The sequence below is a fragment of the Cicer arietinum genome, chromosome 3 (genome assembly GCF_000331145.2).
Source record: "Cicer arietinum cultivar CDC Frontier isolate Library 1 chromosome 3, Cicar.CDCFrontier_v2.0, whole genome shotgun sequence".
Lineage (NCBI taxonomy): Eukaryota > Viridiplantae > Streptophyta > Magnoliopsida > Fabales > Fabaceae > Cicer > Cicer arietinum.
This window is the reverse complement of record NC_021162.2, coordinates 56,599,495-56,621,080: the sequence shown is the minus strand read 5'-3', so window position 1 is coordinate 56,621,080 and position 21,586 is coordinate 56,599,495. Positions and strand designations below refer to the sequence as shown.

Below are 21,586 nucleotides of genomic sequence, written 5' to 3'. Positions count from 1 at the left end.
CTGGCCTACGATTAATTTTTTTGGCCTAAACCTGACTTACGGCCTATCATAGGTTTTTTTTTCCGGCATGGACGTCTATTTAAAAGTCTTATTCATATTAAAACATTTAAATGCTCTACTAATATCATATGATGCTCTCCACTAGGGATGAGAATAGGCTAGGCCGTCTGTTATGGACCTATAGCCTGACCTATTTAATAAAAATGTTAGGTTTAGGCTATTTTTAAAGCCTATTTAGTTAAATAAGTCGGGTTCAGGCTTATAAAAAAGTCTATTAGGCCTAACAGATCGACCTATATATATTTTATTATTTATTGATGTTATTTTATTATTATATTAATAATATTATTTCCTATTTTAAATTCTATCAATTAGGCAATCACTCAGTAGTCATTCCATATTCGTTGTTCCATATTCGGTAGTGATTCCATATTTGACAGTCGTTCCATATTCGGTAGCTGTTCAATTAGTCAATCAATCAGTAGTCGTTCCATATTTGTTTGAGAGGTAATAATATGTGCGTTTGTTTCAGAAAATAAATATATTCTTTAAACCCAAAAATTATTTTTTAGGGTTTAAATGATGTTTGTTTCAGATTTTTTAAAAATTATTTTGTTAGAAAAATTATCTTTTGTTTAATATATATAGATGTGTACATTGATATTGGTAAGTGGAGAGTATCATGTAGTATGAGTAGAACATTTAAATGTTTTAATGTGAATTATACTTTTAAATAGGCTTGCAGGCCAGACCAGTATCAATGTTGAAGAAAATGATATATATATTAAACAAAAAATAATTTTTATATTAACGTACATATCTATATATATTAAACAAAAAATAATTTTTCTAACAAAATAATTTTAAAAAAATTTGAAACAAACATCCTTTAAACCTTAAAACATAATTTTTTATTTCAAATAATAGATTTTTTCTGAAACAAACATATCCATTATTACCTCTCAAACAAATATGGAACAATTGTGATTGATTAATTGAATGGTTACCGAATATGGAACGACTACCAAATCACTACAAGAAAAAAAACGTTTTGCGGCGGTTAAAAAAAGGGTTTGCGGCGGTTGTAACCGTTGCAGTTTGATGTTTGCGACGGTTCTGCAACTGCGCAGATTCGTGCGTCGCGAGGCCAGTTTGCGACAGTTCACAAAACCGTCGTTCCAACCGTCGCCAAATTTTGCGACGGTTCACAACCGCCTCTAAATACATTTTGCAACAGTTAGAACCGTCGCTAAAACAAACTCAAATTTATTTATTTCTGCACAATTACGACAGTTATCAACCGTCGCTATATTTACTTTGAGGCAGTTTGAACCGTCGCAAACCTAATAATTTAAAATAAAAAAATATGATACAATTTTTTTCTTATTTTTAATCAATTAAAATAAAAAATATTCATAAATACCATCCACATAATTTAAATACATAATTAATAACTATTGTACCTAAATCCAATTTATATAATTTTTTCAAAAGAAATAACACCAATTCATACATTGAAGTTAACTAAAACAATAAATAAAGTAGTTTAAATATTCAAAACATTAGTGGAGTAGCTAACAATACAAAACAACTCCATCAAACTTAGAAGTTCATCCAAATATCTAATTAGTCCATAATGATGTTGTTCCAAGATCATCAAGTTGGTGGCTGGACTCAGATGAACGTCTACCATCTATTAGCGATTCTATATCCATTGCTTGAAGAAAAAAAAAGTATATATTAACCTCAATGAATATTGATAAATATTGTCAAAACTAATTAACTAAATTTCTCTTATAGCTATAAGAAATCTTTACACAATTGATATTTTTAATCAAAGACCAACAATTCTCACAAGATTTTTAAATATGTTTGCTATGAAAACAGTTCTCTGTAACAGAAATATCTAACTTTGCAACTCACTATTACCACAGCTAACAGTTGCATCTTTGATTTGTAAGGTGGTCAATAACAAATAGTTATAATTACATAACACTTCTATTATGCTTTATGATTTACAAGCTCTTTGTGAGTTCAGCTTCAATTTCATTGTTTTCCTCCTGTAAATCAAAATTAATACCATTATGCTTTTCATGTAAAGGCTAGACAACAAGGACTCTATAAACTACTAGAACAGTATTAGTTTACTTTCAATAAAAATTCATTCATTCTTGACAAAAAAATTAAATCAACTCAACTCCCATTGCCTTTTCATTTGAACTTGAATAATATTTAGCATTACTTTTTAATAAGGAAGACATAAGAATAATGAAGAGGAAGAGCAAAACACTGAGATAATCATAACCCAATAAAAACAATAGAAATTAGCATACCTGGTCATTTGCCTCTTCCTTTTCAGATCCGCTGCTTTCACCTGCTTCACCGCTCTCCTATATTCCATGACTTTCATGTCCATCATCCTAAACATGGTTACATTAACAATCCTTCAATCAAAATTGTGAAAAACGCATTGCACTACAAGTGAGAAAAAATGAGGTAGACTATATTCTGAGCAGTCAATTGGCGAACAAAAAAAAAATTAGATGAAATACTGGGCGTTCAGATTTACATCCCACACAGTTCACTTAGAATATTACAGAAGATCCTGGATTGATGTTACATTCAGTTCAGAGCAATGAAAATTTCAAATTCATCTTCATAAAGCGGAGAAAGCATGTTTAATATATCCTTCCTAATTTCACACTGGTATCCCAAGCAAATACCAAAAACCTTCAATTAGTGATGTGTCAAATTAGAATCAAGGGTATCAACAGTTTTTAAAAAGACAATACTCTTACAAATGAGTCTATTTGTTTTGTCAAGTTGAGCTACAATTTTTTAATCTCTCTTTACCAGTACTTTGTTCCTGATTGATTTTCTCAAAAATTAAACAAATGAACAAATAACGAACACCATACTCCATAGCCTGATATATCTTTTACGACAAACAAAGGCTAATGGATATATTACCTGCTCCGACAAATGTAAAGAATCAACATTTAAATTGTCTGCTTCATTTAGGTTTGTCACCAAGTCATCATCTTCACTATCAGAATTGGTATCACTCTCCACCCGCCTTCAATGAACTGCACATAGATTTAAGAGCATTGAAACAGAATCAAAAATAAGATGAATGCTTGACAATCGATGCATCATAACTAAGGATAGGCAGAAAAAACCAATGTACCTTCTGAATATCTTCCTCGTCCTTACTGTAATCTTGCCCTTTCCTATTGCAGTCATTTCAAATCAAAATCTTGAGTCTTGGCATCTTATTTCAATACTTTTTACTATCAATGCTTTCCAACATATTACAGAGATTGAATCTACAATTTTGTCATTAAGCCATTATATCTCATAAACAAACATGTTAAGTTGACATGGTAACAAAATAACTCTACAATCAAGAATACACTAACACAATAGAAAATATAGAGAAACCAATATTCATGACATGTAGAGAAAAGAAAAGTACCAGCAATACTAGCTGCTTCCTTGCCAACTTCACAAATGGAATAACCATTAAACAGAGACATGAATCTCTAAACAATACTCAATTCAGCACAAACAAGCTAAACCCCTCGATTTATGGTTTATTAAATCAGGTATTTGATAATGAAATTTGAGATGTTTTTTCGACCTCCCTCTCTATGCTCTTTTGCTAAATGTTTTATCTCTCTAAATTTGTATTGTGCACCTCAACCTCTCATTACCAATGATTGACCTTGACACGCATTAGAACGGCTAAGACACCAAAACGTTTTTATTTTGGCGTAAACCGTGTCGTTTCTAAATCTTCAATGCCTAAAAATATCTAATCTTACCTAAGCCAATCATTGCAAATTGTTTCATGATAATAACATTAAACACTTGAAACATCAACTCATCATTACCAATGTATACAAAACTAACCCACACACCAACATATTCTAAATATGGGGAAAATATAGGTTGTAAAACTGATCTGTCTGGTTAAAACTTGGGATTGTATATAATTTGTATCTCTAATCTTAGCTAGCATAACTTGTAAGCTCACCTATTATTCATAGTGATCAATGTGTTTAGAAGAGAACACAAATTGATAAATGAATGCAAATGAAAATACCAAATCGCATAAAAAAAACATAAATGGAAGAGAATATAAATATCAGAAAACAGAAAATAAGTTGCAATAGATACAATACATAGAAAACTGAAAGTACCTCGTCGTTTGGTAACAGCTCATCATCTTCATGCTCCCCAGTATGTATTAGCCTTGCAAAATTTATAGAGGTAAAACCCAACTTATCTGTCTTAATGCCTCTTGGATTTGTGGTATTCGCCCATTTGCATTTAAACACGGACACTTTGAAGCCATCATAGGAAACCTCAATGATATCTATCAATCTTCCATAGTAAGGCACTCCTCCAAATCTCATTTGGGCATCACTATTGCTTGAGTAACTTCGTGTTCCGAACATGCCAAAAACTCCACTATTTTGAGTTTTTAATAAATTGTCTCGTGCCAATGTTCGAAATTTGAATCCATTGACATTAAATGCAGTGAACCTTCTAACTTTATCAGAAGGACCTTGAGCAAGACTAACGACAACATTTTTATCTGATCCACTAATGTTGTCGAGATTGTTGCAAATCTGAACACCATAAAATATACAATTAGTCACATTCTTATTAAAAATCAAAGCAACCCAATCACCAATTTTGTCATGAACACTAACACGATTGCGGAACCAATGAGGAAACTCTCTATGAACCTTCTTGTCTACCTCAGAAGTACTCCTTGCACCACTCATCATTTGGCTTCGAATAATACTTCTATATTGCCTATTTGGTTATTTCAAATTAGATGTATACGGAAAAAAAAAACTTAGTGGTTAATAATACAAATATAATAAAATTACTTACCTTAGATAGTAGTCAACTATGATGCACTTTGTTAAAACGTGTCTATGAGCCTGCAACTTTTCAATTGGTGTAAGGGTGTAGTATGAAGAACCACCAACCGAATTTCCAACTCTAGGAAATAATTCAGCTACACGTGAGTCAGTTTGTATCTCATTAATAGGCTCATCATCTACATGACCAAGTTGATTCCATCTAGTCTCAATGTTTTCTATATACCTTGAACAAAATGTAAGAATCTCTTGTACAAGGTATCCTTCTGCAATAGACCCTTCTGGTCGTGCTTTATTACGTACATATGATTTAAGTATTCCTAAGTACCTATTATTGATCCAGAATAATATTAGTTAGAACAAAATTGTCAACTAATTATTGAAGGAGCAAGAACACGCATATTTTACCTTTCAACAGGATACATCCATCGATAATGAACAGGACCTCCAAGTTTAACTTCTTCAATAAGGTGAACAACCAAGTGAACCATAACAGTGAAGAATGAGGGAGGAAATATCATTTCCATGTGGCATAAAGTGAGGACAACCTGATTTTGCAATTTTTCCAAATCATCAACATTCAATACTTTACTGCATAATTGTCTAAAAAGTGAGCAAAACTCAATCATTATAGCTGAAACATCATCAGGTAATGTTGCTCGAATGGCTAACGGTAGAAGTTGTTCCATCAATATGTGACAATCATGACTCTTCAACATTCCATTCAACTTAAGATTTTCCATGTCAATGCATCTAGAAATGTTGCTTGAATAACCATCAGGCACAATGATATTCTTTAAAGTTGTTAAAAATCTCTTCTTACCTTTAGTAGTAAGAGTAAAGACGGCTGGAGAAATTCTTCCATTTTCATTGGGCCAAAGGTCAGGTCTTATGCCCATAGCTTTAAGGTCTTTTCTTGCATTAAGATGATCTTTACTTTTTGTGCTATCATTTAGCAAAGTAAATATGATATTATCGCACACATTTTTCTCAATATGCATCATGTCAAGATTGTGGCGCAGAAGATTATCCTTCCAATATGGAAGTTCAAAGAATATGCTTTTCTTTTTCCATTGTTGATTGACACCTTGTGTAGGTCGTCCACCACGTATTCTTTTTCCCGACCTTTCTTTATCTGGCTTTCTACCAAATGTGACATCAATATTTTGAACCTGTTCAAGAATTTGAAGCCCAGATAACATTTTAGGTGGACCACGCATATCTTGTTGACCATCAAAGCGAACCTTGTTCAATCTAAATCTATGTCTCTGATCAAGAAAACGAAGATGACCCATAAAACACCATTTTTTGCTATGAGGAAGACGACGAGGAGTAGAGTCAATGTTACACGATGGGCAAGCAAGTCCAGTGTAAGTGTTCCACCCATAAAGTGTACCCAGCCCTGGCAAATCACTAATTGTCCACATCAAAGTTGCATGTAATGTGAACATCTCTTTTTTAAAAGAATCATATGTATCGACACCTGTTGTCCATAACCCCTTTAATTCTTTTACTAGAGGTTGTAAATAGACATCAATATCATTTCCTGGCATTTTTTTACCGGGAATTATCATTGACATTATAAAAGATGTATGTTTCATGCACACCCATGGAGGAGTGTTGTATGGAATGAGAATAACTGGCCAAATACTATAATTTGTACTCATCATACCAAAAGGATTAAAACTATCACTAGCTAATGCAAGACGCACATTTCGCGGGTCTGACGCAAACCAAGTGTGTGTCAAGTCAAAATGTTTCCATGCTTCAGAATCTCTAGGATGCCTCAACATTCCATCATTCTTACTATCATTTGCATGCCATCTCATATCCTCGGCTGACTTTGAGGACAAAAATAATCTTTGTAACCGTGGTTTTAATGGAAAATAACGAAGAACTTTTGCAGGAACTTTCTTTCGATTATTTCCATCACGAGACACTCCAACTGCACCAACTTTTGCTTTTGATTTCCATTTCAAAGTGTTACAAATTTTGCAGGTCTCCCTTTCTTCATCTTCCTTATTACCCCAATAAAGCATACAATTATTCGGACAAACAGGGATTTTTTCATAATTTAAACCAAGCTTGGTGATTGTTTACTTGGCTTCATAGAATGAATTTGGTATATATGCAAATTCAAATGCATCTTTTAATAACTCTAAAACCATTGTCATGGCTTTATTAGTCATTCCACATAAACATTTGATGTGATACAACTTTACCAAAAAAGATAGTCTTGAATATTTAACACACCCTTCATACAAAGGTTTTTCTCCTTCTCTACTTAATTCATAGTACTCTTTGGCCTCTTCATACCTTTGTTGACTTGCATTTTTCTCCTTCTCTGCATTTGATTCAATGGGTACTTCACTCCTTCTCTCTTAATTCATAGTACTCTTTGGCCTCTTCATACCTTTGTTGACTTGCATTTTTCTCCTTCTTTGCATTTGATTCAATGGGTACTTCATTTGCATGATCTTCGATTCCAAAAGCATCGTTAATCATGTTTTGGATTTGATCATCAACGACAACTGTGTCTTGAACTATATTAGAAATACTAATAGGTGAGATAGTACTAGTTTCTCCTATGGACTCTCCGTGATGTACCCAAAGGGTGTATCCTTTTGGAAATGGTTTGCACTTTAAGTGATCATACATTACACTTCTACTATGCGGTTTTTTGAAACCACAACGTTTACAAGGACATATTATTTCGCCATTTTCTAATTCATCTCGAAAGGCAAAATTAATAAATTCCTTTATCCCTTGATCATATTCATCCGATGTGTGTGGCTTCTTAATCCATGATTTATCCATTTCTATAAAGAAGATTAACATATGTTATTTTGACACAGAAAGAACATAATTCAACTTAGAACAAAAAAAAGATTGACCTTAAACAGAATAGATTCACTAGGCATAAAGGAACAAAACATAACAATCTCATACTCATAGAAAATAGTACTCGATAAACATTCAAAATATAGAACTAGACCAGGTATACAGGTATATAGTACTCGACAAACAAATCAAACTAGAAATTATTTTTAAAAGTAAACAAACCAATCATTAACATATGTTATTTACTTCAGTTTATCTATTAAATGCAAACAAATGTTAGAACTGAAAGTGCAGAATTTAGCAATCAAAGTGTAGAACATAGCACTCATACATCTTTAGTACAAAAAAAGGAAGAAAAAAATTGTCCCTGCTAAATTTTGATGACACTATGCAAAACAAGGCAGTTTGAAATTTTATTTCATTCTACTGAGAAATAAAGTGGTGTTTTGAGTTTTTCATGAAGGAACTTGATCAAAAAATAACATGAACTAGAGAATAGAAGATAATCATGAGAGGAAAATGATATAGAAATCATTCTGACTATTTATAGAGGTAAGTATATATACAAGATGATGAAGGTAGAGCTTTAACTACCAACTCCGGCATGGCATAACTGACTATAATAGAAGCTTCCAGCATGGCATAAATAGCCTTGCGCATTTAACACGTGCAGAATAAATACGACATGTATATCTCTATATAACTCTATCAGCTTTTACATAATAAAATTATCTTACCTATTGTGTTATGTTGCGCGTTCGATGGAGAAGTGTTACGGTACACCGTCATCAGAGAGAGGCTGAAAGCAGCGCCGTCACCGGAGATGGGCACAAAGAAGCACTGTCACTGGATACTAATTCAATCAATAAACCAATCATCAACAAACCAATCTGAAAACTAGTTTTAAATGCAAACAAATCAACTTTTTTACTTCAAACAAACCAATATGGAAACAAACCAATTGTAACTAGTTTTAAATGCAAACAAATCAATCTGTAAACTAGTTTCAAATGCAAACAAATCAATCTGGAAATTATTTTTAAAAACAAACAAACCAATCTCAAACAAACCAATCACTAATCTACTTATATTTTAGACCAAATTTGTGTGTGATTCTTTTCATTCATTATGATTAATCTCAAAATTAAGATAACACTTGGCGCGCAAAAAAAAATGGAACTAAACGGTTAAGTGGAATCAAAATTACTCAATTTCCAATCTCATATCTAAATCTGTCCTCAAAATCTCTAAATCTGTCCTTCAAAATTACTCATTTTCCAATCTCATCTCTAAACCTTAGAACTGAAAGTGCAGAATTTAGTACTCAAAAATCAATTCCATAAAAACTTAACTTAGAACTGAAAGTGCAGAATTTAGCACTCAAAGTGTAGAACATGCTGAATTTTGATAACAAGGCAGTCTGAAATTTGATAACAAGGCAGAATTTTGATAACAAGGCAGTATGAAATTCCATATCAGTTCAGCAAATTATATCAGTTCAGCAAATTATATCGGTGCTGCAAATTATTTGCTGGATAAGGTCAAATAAATTATAAACATAACTTAGTATGAATTAAAGAAGAGATAAAGCTTGTGAAAAACTTTCATTAATTGTCCCTACTCAACAAGAAACTCCAAAATTGCCCCCATATCAGTTTCTTCTTTGATTTAACTTTCATTTGCTGATTTAACTCATACATTAGCAAACATTACGAGTTTACAGAAAAAAAAAATTCAATTTTAATGACAAAAACTAAGAAACTTCAACACAGCCTATCCAAATTTATTTTTGGTCATAACTCATTGCCTAAACAAGTAAACCAAACGATCGAACCAGAAACTCCGAGTGCAAAATGCCAAATTGTATACACCATTAGGAAACCACCATACATTCAAGTAAACAAAATTCAAGATAACATAAAACTTCATCTCATATTCTCAGTACACCTCACCGATAAAAGCCATCATCATAACTACATCTTTGATACAGTTTCACCATATCAAAACTATGAATATCATACTCTAAACGTGGTGTGCATATAAATCAAGACTATTGTGATATATGTATGAATGTGCTTGCAGCTACAAAAGCTTCCTTCATTCACCAAGGCTAATTTTTGCACAAAAAACAATACCATATACAACAGGTTTAACAATCTATTTACAGCTACTGCAACCCTTATCATGCAAAATATATATGAAGTACAGAAAATACGGAATTAAGTCCTAAAACAGATGATTCTCATGGTTGATAAATGTTTCCTTTGGTATCCAAAAGCTTCTATTCCTAAATCGCTCATATAAAATGAGGAAATAAAAGCAATAAGCTCACTCTCCATACTCTTTATGATTGATTCATTTTTCCAAAACTGAGCACAATTTATCACTTATTAAAAAGTGCACGACATTTTGAAAAATGAACCAATCAACGGTAAAAAATGTGTTAATCAATATTCAATATTTCATTCTATTTGGCTTGGTTTCTACCAATAGCTTTAGGACTAATATAAACTTTATAAAAAAACAGAGAGAGATAATACATGCCTCAAGCAAAGCATAAACTAATGTTTGTGCTGGTATACCTGACTGTGTACTCCACTGTCAGTTACGTTGATCAACTGCAGAACCCGAGCTGAAATTTCGACACTGTTTTATCTTAAGAATTGCGGCTACGATGTGGACAATCTAAGCAAGTTTGTCTTCAATCACAGCGAGTTCGTTGTTATCGCTAACCTGTAATCTTGCCCTTTCCTATTCCAGTCATTTGAAAACAGTAAACAAATCAATCTCAAACAAACCAATCACAAACAAACCAATCACTAACATAAATGGAACGAAACGGAACGAAACGAAACGATTACCTTTGCAAGAGTTGTCTTCGATTTCGTTTCTCTTTGATTTCGTTTCCTTCAGAAGTTTTAGGGTTGACAGAGGTTGAGAGATTTGGGGGTTTTCAGAAATTTTAGGGTTGAGGAAGGATGTGCGCGGGGCTAACAAAGGAATACACGCGAGAGTGACAAATGAAATTACAAAATCTGGAAAACGAAACACAAAGAGAGGTGTATTGCCCTAAACGACGATGATTGCTTAAAACCGCCCCAGGAACCGTCGCTAACTGGTGGTGAGGGTGAAAATCGCGTGCTTTATATGGTGGTATGGTGGCGGCGGTTGACGAATACCGCCCCAGGAACCGTCGCAATGTGGTGGTGAGGGCGGTTATTTCAGAACCGTCGCAGGCCAAGTGTCGCAAACTTCAAAAATTCTTGTAGTGAATCTGGAACGACTACCGAATATGGAATGATTACTGAGTAATTGTCTAATTGATATAATTTAAAATAGGAAATAGTATTATTAATATAATAATAAAAAATAACATTAATAAATAATAAAATATATATAGGCCGGTCTGTCAGACCTAATAGGCTTTTTTTATAAGTCTGAGTCTGATATATTTAAATAAATAGGCTTTAAAAATAGCATGAGTCTAGCCTTTTTATTAAATAGGTTAGGTCAGACCATACCCTTAACGGACACCTAGCCTATTCCCATCCGACCATATTAGAAATATATCTTTTTACTTTTCAAAATAAAATCAAAATATATCTTTAGAAAAAAAATATTCAAATAAGAACTATTATATACAAAAATTCCTCCTACAATTTTTTTCTTTTGTAACAACAATAATTAAGACCTAATTTAAATTTTGAAAAAAAGTTACTTCAAAATTGCAATAACCAATTGAATCTCATGTTTATGATAAATCAAATTAAGGTATTAAATAATTGAATATTTTACTTTTTTTTTCCTCTTTGAATATTTTACTGATTTGAAATGTTTATTAAGACAATTTGGTGTTCAAATTTTGAAAATAATCTTGCAATTCATATACCAGTATGGTTCCATTTCATTATATTACTAGAAAATATAAGGAAACATTTTATTTTACATAGAAAAGTTGAGTTTATAAAGAGTCACAATGTCAGCTTTTTTTAAAAAAAGCAACTATATTATGTATATATAAATAAATAAATAAATAAATAAATAAATAAATAAATCCAAGTACAAAGAGAGGAGGGACATAAACCAAAACCCTCAAGAGACTAACAAAAGTGAAAATAAGACATACCTAATCTATGACGATTTTAGTCTTCTATAACAGGAATTAGAACGTCGTCTATATATGTGAGAAACAATGAATGACATGTTCTTGGTCAGATGGGTGCAGTTTAACCATCCGTTCTTTAGTCTCCATGACACAATACAGAGAGACTTGAAGGCTAAGGTAAATGATTCAACCCTCTATAAGCAGCAATTTGAATGGCTTTTATGGCACCAACGAATTCAATATGTAAGGAAAAAGTAGTACTAATATTCTCAGAAAAGCAACCCAATGAGTTAGCATTTTTGTTTCTAAAAATGCCATCTGGGCTACCAAGGATCCCACTGTTTGTATTGCACTTGACTCAATCAAAGAAATGAGTTTTCCAAATGATTTCCTTGATTATATTTTTCTTTGGAGGGTGAATTTCGACATTGAAGACTTTCAAGACCACAAAATCTCTAATGAGGTTGGTTGAAGTCCTATTCCAAATTAACTTGGCCCAATGAATGTTCGACCAACTGGGTGTAAAAAATTGTAAGCTTCCTTAAAGGATAGTAAACCCCAGTTGGAGTGATTCCAGAGCAGTTGATCTCTTCATTGGTCTACAAGAATGGTGATCTGGGGCACTATATAATCTAAAGCAGAATAAGCTTGAAGAATCATGAATGGAATGTACCATTTGTAATTGTTAATAAAATCTCTCACTTTTGCTTTTAACAGATGATGAACATTTGTGGGAATACTAAGAGCATTTCCAACGGGAACTCAATATGGGTTCATTAAATGGGGTCCATCATGCCACATTATCTTAAAATAACTCATTCATTTTTTACTCCAACGATGAACTCACGGTTTCATTAAATAGGGTCCACCACTAATAGTCATATATTTATTATTATTCGTAAATTAACAACAACAAAAAGGTAACTGTGATGAAAGTATCGTTCGTTCCTAAGAGAACCGTGATGACAGCTTGACACATCTCCAACAATGAACTCGCCAAAAACTGACTTTTACGTAACTACACGCTGGTGGACGAACTCATTTTGCTACCTTTGAAGATGCTCTAAGAGCATCAATGAGAAGAGCTCCACTCCAAGAATCAATCCAAAAATTTATAGTTTCCCCATTTCCAATGAACCAACTACTACACTAGGAAACTATATAAAAACATTGGGAATCAAGAAATAATATTAAATTTGTAATTATATTTATCAGCTTTCTTAAAATAAGTTAGACAAATCAGGATTTGATTTGATCCCCTTAATTTGTAATTATTAGATGTAAACGTTGTAACGATAATTTATACTAAGAAATATCAAAGCAAACGAGATCAAACCCTAATTTGGGACATGATATCAACAGGTTCGATCAAACCTATGAGCTCTTAGTTAATCTTGGCTTTATTCAGCGACACCCTATTGGGTCGCTCTTGAAATCGTTCCTCCCGTTCTTAGTCCTTGCTTGTTTCGTGATTATGTTACGAACTCTCAACCATAGATGTATGTCGACTCTTGGTTTTATCTTCGCGATTCCTTATTGTCTTTCACAATTTTTCGGTGTTGAGATTGTTCTTATGGGTTGTTTCTTGCTGCTGCTCGATCGTGATTTTGGTTTGTTGGTTGTCATTCTTGCTCGTTATTGCTTGTCGTTGTTGTTGCTAGCTTCGTTCATCGTCATTCTTTCTTGATCATGGTTGTCGTCATTCTCGTGTCCGTTTTACCGGCAAGAATTACGTTGCTTGGGAATTTCAATTCAAAATGTATGTTAAAGGAAATGGATTATGGAGTCACCTTGATGAGGTTTCTAAGGCACCGACAGTGAAAGCCGCATTAGATGCATGGGAAATCAAATATGCTCATATTATTTATTGGATTCTCAATACTATTGATCCTTATATGATCAATAATTTGCGCTCTTTTTCAGATGCTCAAGAAATGTGGAACTATTTGAAACGTATCTAAAACCAAGACAATACGGCCAAACATTTTCATTTGGAGCTAGAGATAGCCAACTACAAACAAGGTAATTTGTCAATTCAAGAATATTATTATGAACTTTTGAATTTGTGAATAGAACACTCTATTGTTCTATTTGTTGTGGTTCCCAAGACTTCTCTTGCGGATGTCCAAGTTGTCTACCACACTAGTAAGCGGGGTCAATTTCTCATGCAACTTCGTCCAGAATTTGAGATTGTTAGAGGTGTTTTGTTGAACAGAAATCATGTTCCTTCTTTGGATACATGTATTGGTGAACTTCTCAGAAAGGAACAACGTCTCCTTACTCAAGGAACCATATTTCATGATGTTGTCACTTCCGAACCTGTTGCATATGTTGTTCAAAGTCGAGGTAAAGGTCGTGATATGCGACAAGTCCAATGTTTCTCGTGTAAATAGTTTGGACATGTCGCTCGTAGTTGTAATAAGAAGTTTTGTAATTATTGCAAGAAGCAAGGTCATATTATCTCTGATTGTCTCACGTGCCCTCCATGACCAACACAACATTCCGTGCAGGCACTCTATGCAACTACGAGCTCCGCAGTTGGTCCTTCCATTCCTAGTGCCTCTAATGGTGGTGTTCTACAACTTGAAATGATTCAACAAATGGTACTTTATGCTCTTTTAGCCTTGGGAATTCAGGGTAAGTCTTCTAATGTTTCCAATCCATGGTTTCTTGATTCTGGTGCATCCAATCACATGACAGGTTCTTCTAAATGCTTGCAAAATTTACATTCTAATCATGGTAATCAGAAAATTGAAATTGTTGATGGTAATATTATTTCTATCACTAATGTTGGTGATATCAACTATGATTTTCGGGATGTGCTCGTATCACCTGGACTTGCTTCTAATTTATTGCCTATTGGACAATTGATGGACAACAATTGTAATGTTAATTTTTCTCGTGATGGTTGTCTTGTGAAGGAGCAGGTGTCGGGAAAGGTGATTGCGAAAGGGCCTAAAGTGGGAAGATTGTTTCCATATCAATTTATTTCCAATTATTTATCTCTTGTTTGTAATAATGTTTTGAATTCTTATGAGGATTGACATAGAAAATTGAGTCATCCAAACTCTACTGTTTTGTCTCATTTAGTTAAAACAGGTTTGGTGGAAAATAAAAATGTTGTTTCTAATGCCTATGTGCCATGTTTTGTTTGCAAATTGGCTAAAAGTAAAACACTTAATTTTCTGCCTAGTGCTCATCGTGCTTCCACTTGTTTTAAGATGATTCATAGTGATGTATGGGGACTGTCTCTTGTAACTTCTCATGCTCACTATAAATATTTTACCACATTTATTGATGATTACAATCGTTTTACTTGGATATATTTTCTTCAGTTCAAATATGAAGTGGTTTCTATGTTAAAGAAATTTCTAACATATGTTGAAACTCAATTTCAAACAAGTGTTAAAAGATTTTGCTTTGACTCTGGTGGTGAGTATATGTCCCATGAGTTTCAGGAGTATCTTCAACAAAAAGGTATCTATCTCAACAATCCTTCCCAAATACCCCCCAACAAAATGGAATGGTAGAACGTAAGAATCGTCATTTGCTTGATGTAACATGCACCTTACTTCTTCAAGCTTTTGTACCATCTCGATATTGGGTGGAGGATCTTTCCACAACTGTCTTCCTGATCAATTGTCTTCCTTCTACAGTTATTGATCTTGACTCCCCTTTTATTTCTTCTTTTTAAAATTCAGTCTGATTATAGTGATTTACATACTTTTGGATGTGTGTTTTGTTCACCTACCTCCATTTGAAAGAAATAAGCTTGGAGCACAGTCTACTCAATGCACATTTATGGGATATTGTAACTCTCATAAGAGTTTTGTGTGTTATGATGTTTCTAACCAGCGCTTTCGTATTTCTAGGAATGTGACATTTTTTTATAATTAATTTATGTTTCACTGTCATTCTCTTGCTATGAATGATATTGCTATTCTTCCAAACTTTTCTACTATGCCTCAATCTATAGAACATTTTAAACCATGAAATATATATGTTAGAAAACACAAAGAACAAGTTATAACCCCCATTCTCGACCTTGATCTGCCACCTGATCCTGTAGCGGTTGCACCACGACGTTCTAGTAGAGCATCTTGTGCACCCGATAGATATCCACCAAACAAGTATAATTCCTCACATACTACTTTGTTTGCATCTCTCTCTAGCATATATATTCCTACTTGTTACTCACAGGCCGTTAAAGATGTGCGCTAGATAAAAATAAGGAATGACGAACTTAAGACTCTTCAAGAGAATTTCACATGGGATATTGGTCTCTTGTCCTCTTCATATCAAACCATATGCTGTAAATGGGTGTATTATATTAAATTGAATTCTGATGGGTCCTTGAATCGGTACAAGGTTCGATTGGTTGCCTTAGAAAACAAACAAGAATATGGAATTGATTATGATGAGACATTTGCACTGGTAGTCAAAATGACAATTGTTCATACTGTACTCTCTATAGCTGCTTCTAATGGGTGGACTCTTCATCAAATTGATGTGAAGAATGCATTTCTTCACGGTGATCTCACTGAAGATATTTATATGACTTCTTCTCAAGGTCTATTTTCTTCATCTCATGGTGTGTGCAAGTTCAAACGTTCTTTATATGATTTGAAACAAGCACCTAGAGCATGGTATGAGAAATTTCATTCCACTTTACTTGGTTTCTCTTTCACTCAAAGTCAACATGACTCCTCTTTATTTATTCATTGCATATCTAAAGGCATTATTCTACTCATCCTTTATGTTAATGATTGGTCATTACTGGATCTGATCAGGCATCAATCCAAGAACTTAAACATCATATGAAAGATCTTGGTAACTTGCATTATTTCCTTGGCCTTGAGGTTCATTCTACCTCCAAGGGTATATTTCTTCATCAACATAAGTATGCGACAAACCTTATTTCTATGGCGAGCCTTCAATCAGCTAATTCGGTAGATACTCCTCTTGAGGTTAGTGTGAAATATCACTGAGATTAGGGTGATCTATTTCCAGATCCTTTATTGGCTTCATGGTCTTTTGGCTGAACTTGGATTCCCTCAATCAAAGCTGACGTCTCTCTATGCTGACAATACAAGTGTATTCAAATTGTTGCAAATACTATTTTTCATGAGCACACCAAACATATTGAAGTAGATTGACACTTTATTCGTGGGAGAGACAACAAATTGACTGAAAATATTAGCATTAGCAATATCAAATTTGGTAATCGTAAGATACACTAGATTTTCAACCAAAGTACGGTACAAAGTGTGATATGATAAAGAAACATCATTAGAGAGACCATACTTCACGTTCAACTCAAGATGAGTTTATGTTGCTCTAATATCAGAAAGATGAGTAAGTTCAAGAATGTTGGCAATGTACTTAGATTCAAAAGGAGAGTAAGCAACTTCAATCCCCAACAAATAATGAATAGTGTTTAAGCCCTTCATTTTAAACTGTTTGGCTAATTGTAATTTTAACTTTGTGATTCCATTAGCATAATCACATGTAATAATGATACCATTAACTTACAAGGAAAGTATAATGCGACCATAAGCGATGGATCTGATAAACAATGCATAATCATATTCACTAAAAAAAAAAACCAAGAAATGTGATCACAGTAGAGGATTTCTCAAACCAAGCTCGAAAAGTATGTTTAAAATCATAGAGAGTCTTCTTTAACTTACACACCTCCCTTTGATTATGAAAAACACCTTGTGAAGCGACCATATAAACTTCTTCATGAAAGACATTTTTTACATTCATTTGAGAATTATGTCACTGATGATAGATGCAGTTAGAATAACAGTACAAATAATGACCATTTTGGCTATAAGAGCAATATTTTCTTCATAATCCATACCATATTGTTGAGATAATCATTTAGAAATAAGACATAATTTGTAGTACGCAACTAACCCATCAGACTTAGTTTTGATCTTGTATACCCAATGAGACCCAATATCACGCTTTCCACGAAAAAGATGTACTAATTCTCAAGTATCTCTTTTGTGCAATGGAGATAGTTTTTCCCCCATAATATGCTACCAAAAAGGATCAAAAATTGTCTTTTTTTATAGGAAGAAGGTTCAAATAAACTGTGAATAAAGGTTAAAAAAGAAGCAAACGATACTAAGCGAGTGGAATACATAAAATCGGATAATTAAGTAGACTTATAGTGACATGAGGGGTAACGATGAGGCGAAGGTGGAAACAAAGACAAAGACATAGGAATAACATTTGCAGAAGTTGGTTGGACAAGTGGGGGGACAAGACAATGTCATCATGTGGTGTAGTAGAACCAAACATATCAATGAGTTATTTTTGAACTATTAGTAATATGAGAATTAGAGGAAACAGAGTAAAACATAATGTGATCAAGAAAAACATGACGAGAAATATAAAATTTTCTTGCATGAGGATCATAATAATGATAACCCTTTTAACCATTATCATAACCAAGAAAAACACATGCAAGAACGAGAAGACAACTTATTATATTTTACTAGTGGACGAAGAACAAAACAAGTAGGATTAAAGACTTTCAAAGAAGAGTAATAAAATATAGAAGCATACAAGTTTTCAAAGGAAGACAAACTTGATATGATAGACGGTGGATTCTCTTAATAGCATGGACAACATTAAAAATTGTTTCACCCTAAAAATCATTGGGAATCGAAGCAGACAACAAAAAAGAATAAACAATCTCAATAATATGATGGTGCTTCCTTTCAACAGCTTCATTATGTTGAGAAGTATCAGTACAAGATGTCTGGTGGAGGGTGTCTGTTGAGACAAACTCCATATTTAAAGTTTTGATGAAAATAAACAAAGGTTAATTAAGAAAGTTAATTATGATTCTAAAATGTTATGTTAATTTAACTTGTGCTTTTGAGTGAATTTAATTAAGAACAGAATCAAGCAAAAGCAGAGAAGATAGCAACAAGAACATTAAAACAAAGAATGATCTCCAGTTTCAAAAATGTTCATCACAGCATATTGATCAATCTTTTCCTACCTCTTTAACAAAGAGTCTGCCTTGGAAATTTATTCAAATAGAATCAGTACATGGCAAGGAACAAGTAGGATTCATCTCAGATCAAAAAGGCTATCTGATCACTAAAATAAAAGGACTAAAAAAACAATCAAAAATAAGAACAGTTTGTAATTCTAAAATCAAACTGTCAAGAAAGTTTGATCAACCTTGATATATGATAAGACATTGCAAAGGACATCCAGAATGATCAAAACAGGAACTCTAGATTGATCAGCAAAACTCCAAAAAGATCAAATTGACATATCCAGATTGATAATCAATCTCCGTTTTCTGCATAACTCCAGCAACAGTTTGTTCTCTTCTGCAAATGGCTTATAATTTTTCTCCAAACTCGATTGGCTACATTCAAGACTCAAGATCGAAACTGTACCATCCAAGATCAAGGGAGAAACTTCAAATACTTTTTAACTAGAAGACAAAACTGATTTAAAGATGTAACAGAAAAGTCAAAAGTAGTTTTAAATCAAAGGCTGGATATTTTTATTCTGAAATATTGATTTTAGTAAAAAATATAGAGCACTACCAACAACTCTTTTTGACCCTCATTAAATGCTTCTAAAGCCTATAAATAGAAGGCCAATATCCAGGAGCAAAGAAAGAATTTCAAGTGTTGTAAAATCCCACAAATCATTCACATACACATACTTGATGTTCTGAAATTTCGCAAAGAAGAAGCAGATCTAAAGTCTCATATTAGATTGCGTAATTATCAGTGAGTCCTTAAAAGAATCAATTCTCAAAAAAGAGTTGAGAAATCTCAGATTCTATAAAAAACAATCTTATTGTAAAAACTCAAACTATAAGAGTTTCTTTATAGTTAGTTTAGATTGTATTGAATCCTATCAAAGTTAGATAGGTGCTGTTGTTGCTTTCTGGGTGGATAGTAATAGATATTGAAACAAATCAAGGTTGATCTAGACTAGGTGCTGTAAAATCAAGAAGGTTCTTTGTTTTAAACACTTAGTGGAAAATCTCACAGTGTGAGGACTGGACGTAACCCAAGTTGGGTGAACCAGGATATTTCTTTGTGTGGTATTCTCTATCCTACCTCTTTATTTGTTAAACTTAATTGATTAACTAAGATAAAACACAAACTGGTTTTCTATTTTAAGCTAATCAAGGAACGTTCTCTGTTTTATAATAAAACCAAGAACGTTATCTGTTTCTCTGTTTTCATAACCAAGATCAATCTTGAGTTATTTTCTTACGCTTTTAACAGGAATTTTTAAAAGGTACATTTACAATTCAAACCCCCTTCCTTGTAAATCGACATTGTTACTTCAGTGTCATCATAAGCAAGGAACTCAGATAATTTATTAGAGTTATATTCACCACCTAAATCACTATGAAAATACTTTATAACAATATTATTTTGTGTGTAACCAAAAAATTCAAACTGATTTTTTATAAGATAAACCCAACGATAACAAGTGTAATCATCAATAAATGAAACATAATATCTAGATCTTTGGTGAGAACCGGTGATAGACCCTAAACATTATAATGAACTAAATTAAAAGCTGCATATGAAACAGAAACACTTTTACTAAGTTGTACTAATGGAAGAGAGAATGCATTTATGCTACAAAGGGAGGATAGAAGAAGAAAGGAGAAATTGCAATGAAATCATTTCATGCATCGGATCGTAGGTGCCATGTCTTATATAACGAGTGTGGCCACGAGTTTGTTACTCTTTTGCTATTCCTCTTTATCTCATGAATTTTTGGATCAATTGTTATTTGTCTCAATTCTTCATTTGATTCTATTTTACTAGGAGTATTGTCCCATGTGATATTTTAGATCACAACATCCTATTTGTTAGACAACTCTTGAAACACCGCACCACGAATATCCAATCCTAAATAAATTGCAAAATATAAGTTAACCTACATTCAAGGAACAAATTTGAGCACACAAAAATAGACATACTAATGATTAAATATTTTTTGCACACAATTTTTGAAAAGATCCACAAATTTACACTTTAAATTTTAACCACTCATTTAATACTTTATTTTATCTCTATATTTCTCATTCTATTATATTATTAATCTATCATATATATCACATCACTTTTTTTTATCTTTTTCTCTCTTAAGACATATACACCTTATAGAGTGTCCACCAAACATTATTTTGATTATTATACCCATACCACAACTTATTCCTTTTTTAAATTAGAAAGAAAACTTATGAGTGGACAACCATACACTAATTCAATCTTATAAGAAATAAAAAAATGACGAGACATGTTAATAATGTGATTAGAAGAGAAAGAAATAAAGAGAAAATGAAATGTTGAAAGTGTATAGAAAATTACATGTATCTAATATGTATATATCATTGTTGAATCAGAAATTAAGAGAAAGTTTTCACCAAGTGTTTTTAAACAAAATAATAAGAGGGGAATACTTGTGACTAATATTTTTTTAAACTTAAATGCATTTTTTACCCTTAAATTTTTAAGGAAACAAAATTTTAGTCATCCCATTTCTCAATACGAGATTTTTCCTAAAATCTAGTTTGAAACTTCTTTTCTATAACATGATATATTCATTGATGATGTGAAATTAAATTTAATGATGTCTACATTGAAGATTCAAACTAAAAACAATGAATTTGAAAAAAATAGATTTACATTTGATCAAGAAAAAAGTTGCAGTAGAATTTTTAGTCCTTTTTCAT

The 21,586-nt window shown here is 32.8% G+C and overlaps 1 protein-coding gene and 1 long non-coding RNA gene across 25 annotated transcripts in view; both read right to left on the bottom strand.

Annotated features, from left to right (window-relative positions):
- LOC101514552 (uncharacterized) overlaps positions 1 to 21,586 on the bottom strand; it is a 57,097-nt gene that overhangs the window by 15,665 nt on the left and 19,846 nt on the right. For 2 of the 23 annotated variants that reach the window (XR_012162358.1, XR_003470406.2), the window contains 2 exons: positions 10,598 to 11,019; positions 10,369 to 10,487 (listed from right to left, as the gene is read on the bottom strand). The exons of 7 other annotated variants lie outside the window; for them this stretch is intronic. The gene's annotated coding sequence lies outside the window, so the exon portion shown is untranslated. Of the gene's footprint in view, positions 1 to 7,281; positions 8,590 to 10,318; positions 10,488 to 10,597; positions 20,760 to 21,586 lie in introns of those variants that run through there. 14 more of the 23 variants (XR_012162359.1, XR_003470407.2, XR_012162354.1 and 11 more) reach the window with 12 other exon arrangements.
- Positions 1,398 to 4,219, bottom strand: LOC140918597 (uncharacterized). Of its 2 annotated transcripts, XR_001144839.3 has the most exons (5): positions 4,203 to 4,219; positions 3,188 to 3,326; positions 2,971 to 3,076; positions 2,334 to 2,420; positions 1,398 to 2,060 (listed from the first exon to the last, which is right to left on the bottom strand). It is a non-coding gene; the product is annotated as an uncharacterized lncRNA (long non-coding RNA). The 2 variants fall into 2 exon arrangements; XR_012162360.1 differs by lacking the exon at positions 4,203 to 4,219 and having other exon boundaries at positions 3,188 to 3,429.